The sequence below is a fragment of the Aulonocara sp. 'chitande type north' Nkhata Bay genome, linkage group LG3, assembly GCF_057382095.1.
Source record: "Aulonocara sp. 'chitande type north' Nkhata Bay isolate Kocher_YH1m ecotype deep benthic linkage group LG3, A_spYH_male_GT1.1, whole genome shotgun sequence".
Lineage (NCBI taxonomy): Eukaryota > Metazoa > Chordata > Actinopteri > Cichliformes > Cichlidae > Aulonocara > Aulonocara sp. 'chitande type north' Nkhata Bay.
In genome coordinates, this window is record NC_141346.1 from 699,535 (window position 1) to 709,050 (window position 9,516).

Here is a 9,516-nt window from a genome sequence, read left to right on the forward strand (position 1 = left end):
TTTAATTTTTCATAGCGTAGATTCAACAAGGTGCCGGAAACATCGATTTTGATCTGCACTGATGTGACAGCATCACATAGATGCTGCAGATTTATCAGCTGCACATTGACGATTTAAATTTTGTGACATCATGTTTTGTCCTCTTGGTAGCAGTCAATAGAAGATGTGATCATAAAGAGAGAGGTTGTGGTGTTTAAGGGATGATAATTTGGTGCTAAGGAGCTCAAAGTGTGGCAACAAGATATCCGCCACACCACCACAACAAGAGTAGCAAAGTGAAAGATTGATACAATTCAGGATGGCTCTATGCTTTCATGTTCTTTTTACGCCAAATTCTGACCCTCCATCTAAATATTGCAGCAGAAATTGAGACTTTTCAGACCAGGCAACATTTTTCCAGTCCTCTATTCTAAACCCATGCAAATTCTAGCCATAGGTTCCTGTTCATAGCTGACAGCAGTGGCAGCTGGTGTGGTCTTCTGCTTCAAGGTTGTCTCTTAACAACTCTTCTGCATACCTGGATTGTAATTAGTGTTTACTTAAATGACTGTTGCCTTCCTATTTGCTTGAAGCAGTGTAATCACTCACCTCCAACTTCCGGAATCAACCAGACATTCTCACCCATAGATCTGCTGCTTATTAGATATTTTCTTTGTTGCACCAAAAACCATGCCACTTAAATAGTGTTTTTTCCCAATTTTGATGCTTGGCTTGAACTTTGGAAGCTTTTTTTGACTATGTCTGAGCTTCTGAGCTTCATTTGGCTGCTCCCTTTTTTGCAAGGGCTTGCCACAGCAGATAAACTGACATATTTGGCACAGATTTTGATGCTGGATGACCTTCCTGATGCAGCCAGGGCTCTTTGGCCACTCCACTGTAGAGCCCCCTCATCTTTAACATGCCTTCGTGTCACTGCACTGTTGCTTCAGTGTGACTGACTGATTAGATATTTGGATTAATGAGCAGTCAGACAAGTGTACCTTATAAAATAGGCATGAGTGCTAGTATGTTTTCCATTAAGAGCTTCCCTTGCAAAGATGCTGGATCATTTCTTGGAAATAAAAGTTTAAAAGCGTTGAATAAGAAGCTTGCTGAAAATTTTGGTGGAGTTCTAGTAGTTAATGTGAGGGAAAAGGTAGAGAAAGGGTAACTAAAGGGAAAGTTGTTAATTCGTGTCACATACTTGCTGGGAAATCCCTGCTGAAAATGGCATGTGAGAAACACTTTCCCCCTGCACTTCCTCTATTAGTTTTGAAGGGCACTTAACCCCCTTTTGCTCCAGTGAAGCTTCTCTGTGACAACAGATTAGTGTTACTGAGCAGAGCAGCTTCCTGTAGGAAAGTAAGTGAATTAATATGAAGAAAAGCAACTTTTTTTTCATTTTTTGGCTTCTGTTTCAGCACTTTCCTCTACACCATCAAGCTTCTGTTCCTAAGAGTGTCACAAATGAACTTTCTGAATGGGCTGAAACCAAATTAAAAGCAACCTTCCGACCTCGATACCCTCAGATAGTAACTCTCATGTCATCTGCTCGTCCCTTTATCCCACCCTTCTCCTCCTTCTTCTTCTCTTGTCCTTGTCTCCTACTCTCTCTAGATCACAAAAGAGTCGCTGGCTTTAATTCCCCCTTGAGATATGTCCTTATCACCCCCTCCACTTTCTGCTTTTAGTCAGGGATTTCCCTCTTTTACATGTAGTAGTTAGCGTTGTGATTCATGAGCGCCGAGCCTCGGAGAACAGCCTGAGAGACAGAGAGGAAGGGAAAAGAGGGAGGGAGGGTAAGGATGGAAGACAGAGACAGATTGCAGCATTTAACAGGCTGCCCTGGGGAGCCACTGAAGGTGATAGAGAGAGAGAAAGACACATATGGAAGGAGAGGGACGCAAGAGAAAGGGAGAAAGAGACACGCACTGTAGCAGGAGGGAGGCTAGAAAAAAACTTGAAAATAACGGGCTCCATGACAACAATTGGAACATACAGTGTCTATTCAGAAAGGATTCGGCCGGCCTAAACAGTGCAGATGGATGCACAGACTCATACTGTACACACATATACAGAAGCAAGACACACACACACATTCACATTCACATACCCTCCTCTCCCAGATCTCTTCCTCTCACACAGTGCGATGCACTTCATTTACGGCACAGTTTTCCTTTGGGGAATACACCTCTCCAAGCTGTTTTCCTCACACTCCTGTCACATTTCTTTATCCGTTCCCAGCTGGTCCTTCTCTACCCTCTCCTGTTCTCAAAGACTAGTCTTCGTGGAATAAACACGATAAATATTAAATTACTTATATAAGGTCCTCGAGAGCTGCCTGCAATTGTCAGAGATGATAATAATCAAAAGCAGCCCACTGTTCCCATCTTCGTTCCAAGTGTTGTTTAATTTTGGGGGGGAGATTTGGGGCTTTGTGATTGCCTGTGTGTGTACATAGGATTTAGGGTTGTATCTAACAGTTACTTTTGATTGTTCACCCAATTAGCTGATTAATCATTTGTTCCATACAGGACTAGGTATCCAAGTCGGCAATGGTTAAGCTTGTTTTGGCCAGTGAACAGTCCTGTATTCAAAGCTGTTCTGCTGCTTTCATTAGAAGAAAAAAAATAAGAGAAGCTGGAGCCAATTAATTCTGGACATTCTGAGAAATTTATTATCAAATGATGTGTTGGTTCATTTTGTGTTGATAGATTAATAAACTAAAACCTTTGTAGACCAAATGTTTTTTTGTTGGCAGCACTGAACAAAAAAAAAAATCCATGATGAGATTTCATTGCCGCCTTCAAAGTGATCCGAGGAGGAAGTCGGCTCCTGCAATGAGACCTTACTCCCAGGGAAAAATCCTGGGAGAGTTGGGTCTGAGTCATGAGTGAAGTCAGGATTATTTATTCTTAGCCCATATAAACAACAACTATATGCCTGTGCTTGTACGGTCAGAGGGATGCTTATTTCAAGTTCTGGCAATTTTGTTCTTTTCCCCCTTTGTTCTCATAGACTGTATGGCAAAGATGGACAGAGCTTTCGGGTCTAAAAAGTCAAGGCCATTAGACCTGTGTTCTTTCTAATGGGCAGCAGGGGGAGACTTCTGTGGTTACAGATTTAAGGGGAAACAGGCCTAGTTTTATATTTTGTACATGGCCGAGGGTTTGCTTGGGTTCCAGTGAAATACATTTTATCATCGGACAGTGACTGCGAGGATCTGTGTGTACATCCACGTGCCTGACTGTGTTTTGTGACTGCGCTGACTCATCCGCAGAGAATTTACATTACAATGCACCAACTATCCATGTGCCCAGGGAGCGGACTTTGAAGAAGCATAACAGGAATAACCACTCGGCCGTCTAGTCTCCAGCTGGATCCGCAGTATAATCCAGGCTTTTTTCTCGGACCTCATTAAACACATTCCTGTCGAGAATATGATCTCAAGTATTAGTTTTAAGTAATGCTTAATATAACACAATATTTTGCAAATTATTTTTCATGTAAATAAAAAAAGTGTCATTTCCTAGCAAACAATAATGAAACAAGCCCAGGCATGTTTGGATGTTTGAGAGTAGCTGTCTGCTGTTCTTGCTGTGATGAGCTCCTTCAATTGCCTCCAACAAAGCACAGTACTTCGTAAAATATGCAGGAAACTGAAGGTGGAAACAAACTTGTTTCACCACTTGACATATAGTAGAACCAGGCTACGATGAAAGAGATGCTAGTAAAAACGAATAAAGGACTCAACCGAGTATTTCCGGAACATTCGATAGCTGCACTAGCTGACAGAAGAGCAAAATGATGGATGGAAATTACTGATGTTAACATGGTGGTTAAGAAGCTCGACCTAAGATACGAAGTATTATTATTTCAAATTTCCTTTAAATATCATGATAGAATTTTGGGGGTATATCAGTCACCACTGCTTCCCAGTTGATCAGCTCTTTAACAAATCACAACTGTGTTCACTGCCTTCATACTCAGGCTTCCTCCCACAGCCCAAAGACTTGCTTGTTATGCTATCTGGCGATTCCAGATCATCCATATACAGTGGGGCAAAAAAGTATTTAGTCAGCCACCGATTGTGCAAGTTCCCCCACTTAAAATGATGACAGAGGTCAGTAATTTGCACCAGAGGTACACTTCAACTGTGAGAGACAGAATGTGAAAAAAAAATCCATGAATCCACATGGTAGGATTTGTAAAGAATTTATTCGTAAATTAGGGTGTTGGTTCATACTTCAGTTTTTGACTGTTTTATTTTGTTTCTATGGATAAGATTAGTTTTGCGTTTTATAGTATTTTAGTTCACAACTTGTCTACTATGTATAGTAGTGTCTGTAGTAATTGCCTTGCCTGTGTTTCTGCCTGTGCTTGACTTTGGCATTCAGGCCATATTATTTCAGAAATTAAGCACTATATCAGCTTCTTAGGCTCTTCTGTTCAATTGAGTCAGAAATTTGGGTGTCAGTTTAATGTTGCTTGAGCATCACTCCAAACAACTACTTGAACTGTTTTTATCATCTAAGGCAGGAGTGGGGAACTCCAGGTCTCATGGGCCGGTGTCCTGCAGGTTTTAAATGTGTCCTTGATCCAACACAGCTGACTTAAATGGCTACATTACCTTCTCAACATGTCTTGAAGTTCTCCAGAGGCCTGGTAATGAACTAGTCATTTGATTTAGGTGTGTTGACACGAGGTGACATCTAACACGTATAGGACACTACCCCTTGAGGCCTGCAGTTCCACACCCCTGATCTAAGGAATATTTCTAAACTCAGATTATTATCATCTCAAGTTTAGCCTTTGTCTAAACTTGAGATGATCATTCATGGTTTCATCTCTTCCTGTTTGGATTACTGTAACAGTCTATTTACTTGTTTCAACAAATCAGCTTTGGATCGCCTTCAGACTATACAGAATTCTTGAGCAACACTTTTACCTGGCACTAACAGGGGATCGCACATTACTCGAGTTTTGGCTTTTCTTCATTGTTGCCAGTAAATGTTTGGTTTCACATTCAAAATTTACTTTTTACTTTTAGGGGCCTACATGGTCAAGCTCCCCAGTTTATCTCTGACCTGTTGAAACTACATGATTCCTTTGGTCTTCAGGTCAGGGGTCACTGCTGGCCCCATGTACTGTTTAGGACGTGGTACCAAGGCCGCTGTCTTTAAGTCATACGTTGACTTTTAAAAAGCAGCTGAGGGCAATTTTATACAGACAAGCATTTAATTAATTTGTTGTTTTATATATGTTATTTTATTGTTTTACATTGTTATGGTATGTTATATTTTTATTTTTTATTTTATTGTGTTTTATTTACTTAAATTGAGAGCTAGATTTCTGTTGTGTCTATTTTTGGTTTGAATTCCTGTGTTTTTCCATCCTTTGTTTGCTCCTCCATGGTTGTTTTTACCCTGTTCCCTGTTAATTAGTCCTCTGAGTACATCTACCCTTGTGTTTCCCTCTTTTGTTTGCTAGCTTGTCTGTTCTACTACCTCCTTTGTGTTCCTGTGACTCACCTTTGCTTATTCAGCCTGTTCTTTGACTTATGTACTTCATTTCCTTTGAACTCAGTTTGTCCAAGTGAAATATTTGCCGTCATGCCCAAGATTTGTGTCCTCTCCTTGCCACTACCCAAGGCTGTTTAGCTAAAACTCTATATATCGTTGAGCTTGACATTAGCACTCGGCAAAGAATCACAACTACCAATCTAGGCTTACCAACATCCAACCAATGTTATTGAATCCAATAAATCCAAAAGATTAATCCAGTAAACAAACACGGCTCCCACCAATACCAACCAACAGCACTGAGCAGAATTATCATCACACATAAAATGATGAGAAAATCAGATTCAACTCTGACTTTAAGTCGACTCAAGACGGCCATTTGATTAAACGATCCAATATTTCTTTAGACAGTAGCGAGGATTTTAATTGCTGGGAGGAATACCTTCATGATGAACAAAAGGCTCCGCTCTTGCTCTAACGAAACACCAGCAGGACAATAAAGAGGTTATGAAGTGGCTCAGCCTCGTGCTGGAGAACATATTGGTTCTATGTCGACATAATCATAAAATTAAAACATTGTTGGAAAACCAGCTGAAAGGATAAATGAGCCCCATAAAAGTGGTAACTAGTCCAGGAGGGATGCAATAATTATGCGTCAAAATACTGGATTCATTACTACTCGGTCCAGAGGGAGGGTGCATCATCGGTAAGAGGCGACATTGTTAGTGACTTTTATTTCTTAATTGTGCCAAGAAAAAAAAGAAATAAAAGCGAAGCTGCATTTAAGCTGGGGCTTTCTTTGTCCAACTATCCATCTTTCGTTTTCCTGCCTCTTTTTTTTTTCTTTCCCTCTCCTCTTACATAACACATGCCATTTGGTGGGCTGTTTTTATCCATCTTATAGTTCTCCCATATGCTTACTTTAGCCTGGGTGAACTCATGCTCTCGCCTCCCTCTTTTTATCTCCTCTTCTGTCCTCTCCTGCACTCTACCCTTCAATTTTTACGCCCACCCGTTTGTTGTCTCCATCTCCTCTACCCTGTTGCCCCCTCAGTGTACTCCTCCTCCTCGTCCTCTCTCCATCCCTTCGCTGAGAACACTCGTCTAATGACCCGTGTTTTGGCCGGCTGGCCAGATGTGCGTTGGTGCTGAGTGTGTGATACTGTGCAAGCTCAACATCTGCTCAAAGCTGCTCTTACTGTACATTAAGTGGACGAAGCTGCTCATATCCCCAGATGCTTCAGCCTGTTCAAACCACTGCTTATAATTGCTGATCTTAATGGACTCTGATGGGCTTCAGGTTCTAATGAACTTTAGGCTCTAATACAATTACAGCTGGAGCTGAGCTTGGAGCTGTAACTGACTCTGACTTACAAATAGAACAGAGGTTTAATGGGTGCAACGATCACAAGATTAGGTTCTTATTGTGGATGTACTGTTTATTAAATGTACAGGCCAGACATCATCAAGCTTAAGAGCTTAACCTGTCTGGAGTACATGTGCTTATAGTATGTATATGTAATCCGTCTGACCTGAGAGTAAACACTGTGCATCCAAGTAAACATAAACACGATTGTCAGGCTAATAAATAGTAATGCAACGTAAGCAATAAGAACATTTTAGACTTTTGGTGCATAAAACCACTTAAATGTATTCAACCCTTTCTGTTGACTTTGTGACCACTTTTATTTTTAAAACCAGAGCCCAATCCTCCATCCATTAAATACTGCAGCTCAGCCACCCTCGGCCTCTGTTCTCGAGTCATAACAATCTCATGCTGTAACACATTGTACCTGCCCACTAAAAATAGCACAATGCCAGTTAATGGCTTTATATAAGTCAGTGGGTGGGGGTCTGTGCGGTGAGCGAGAGATTCAGAAATAGTTGGGATTCCTGGAGGCAGATGGGGATAGCAAGTGTGTGAGAGGACATACTTGTATCCTCTCACATCCTGGTAACAATGAACCAGAGAAAAACAACACTGTGAAGATTAAGGTATGTATCTTTTACTGATACATAGTTTTATCTGGCTTTTTAAAATGAGTTGAAATATTGAATAATAAACATTTTTGTGCTTATAACTAAAGCTAATAATATTAATGAAAAAAGCAAATATCTTTAACAATCTGACAAAAGGTATGGAGACTATCTGTAGAGTGACTTCTACAAGAGAATAACCAATAATCCTGGACTGTTGGACAATATAAAATCTTGTATAGTAAAAGATTTATAGCATTAGCTGTCGGTATATTTCTAGAGGGAAAGTTGTTAGGGCTTATCCCCTGAGAACCATGAGTGTATGTATAAAACTGCACAGCAATCAATCCTCAAGTTGTCGACATATTTCAGTCTGCACTAAGGAGGTGAACTTATAAACCTTTAACCATTAAGTTTGTTTCAAATCCTTTAAATAACAAACAGAGCAGCGAAATCAGAACCATTACCATTACGGGCCTATCATGGCGACACCACAGGGAAACAGTGATGTCACCACAGTGCAGTAACCATTTACACCAGCACTGAGGGCGCAGGTACCCACTGCAGTATTCTCATAAATAATAGGTGTCGTCACTCAGGCAAAACCTCTGCATCCGCAGTGCTGGTACATACAAGAGGAGGAGAAGTTGAACCTCCTCCAGACAGCTCATCTTTCGAAATGGTTGCAGTTCTCCCTTTGTATTATTTGAGAATCTCTGAACATCTGCACTGCTGCAAAACTGAAGTGGCAGTATAAACTGACACTATTGTGCAGATGTGTCTTCAACCCAACCCATGGCCCCCCGTGAGAGGTTACAGAAAGTGACAGGTGTGGTGTGCACCCGGCCAAAATGACAGCAAAGCAAAACTCGAGCCAGCAGCTGTGACATCAGTGTTGGTGCAAGCTGCTGTTTGCAGGACAACCACTTAAATGTCCACCCTTACAGGTGGACATTTAAGTGCTCCATAACATTACAGTACAGTAAAATGCCATCAAAAAACACCGGATCATCCAGATTTGTTTAACAGATCATCACTGTGCTAGCAACTGATTTAGATGTTACTAGTTGAGTACATATCACCAACAGGAGATCTCTAAGCATGTGGTTCTGGCTCGGTTTGAGCAAATAATAAAAGCAGTTAGAAGGAAAACTACGGAAATTGTTTATCTCTACATATAAATAAGTGCATACACTCTAAAAGAGTGCATTGTAGCCCCACTGAGTACTGTTAGTTTCTACACCTAACACTACACAAACACTCAAACTCATGTCACAGCTGAGAAGCAGAATAGGTTAAGCTTTAATTTGAATTTGATTTCTCCAGCCTCCAAATATGGATTTTTATTGTTTATTGTTGCTTTTCATTTGAAAACATATGGCTTGTTGCTTCTATTTTACAATAAGGGCTTTCCACGAGGCTGGTAGCACTCTAAATGGGTGGTAGTGGAACCTTTCTAGGATCTCTGTGCACAGTAACTCTGCACTGTACCTCCGCCCTGATGGTGACAGTTTATATTCCCGAAGAGAGGCCGTGATATATCACTGAAGAAGGTCGACCCTTTCACCGCCACTCAAGTTTCAAATACAGCAGTGGCATATCATAATCGTAGTAAACTCCAAATCAAATGATGGTATCCCCGGGCGTGTTCTCAGAGCGTGTTCTGGGGAGCTTGCAGGAGTGCTGACAGACATATTCAACCTGTCCTTGGCCCACGCCGTGGTACCGGCCTGCTTCAAATCCACCTCCATCGTCCCGATACCCAAAAACTCCAACCCATCTTGCCTCAATGACTACCGCCCAGTAGCACTCACCCCCATCATCACTAAGTGCTTAGAGCAGCTGGTCCTAGCACACTTCAAATCCTGTCTCCCCCCCACCCTGGACCCCCACCAATTCGCATACCGCCGGAACAGGAGCACAGAGGATGCAGTCTCCATCGCACTGCACTCTGTCCTCTCACACCTGGACAACAACAACACCTACGCCAGAATGCTGTTTATAGACTTCAGTTCAGGGTTCAATACAATCCACCCCT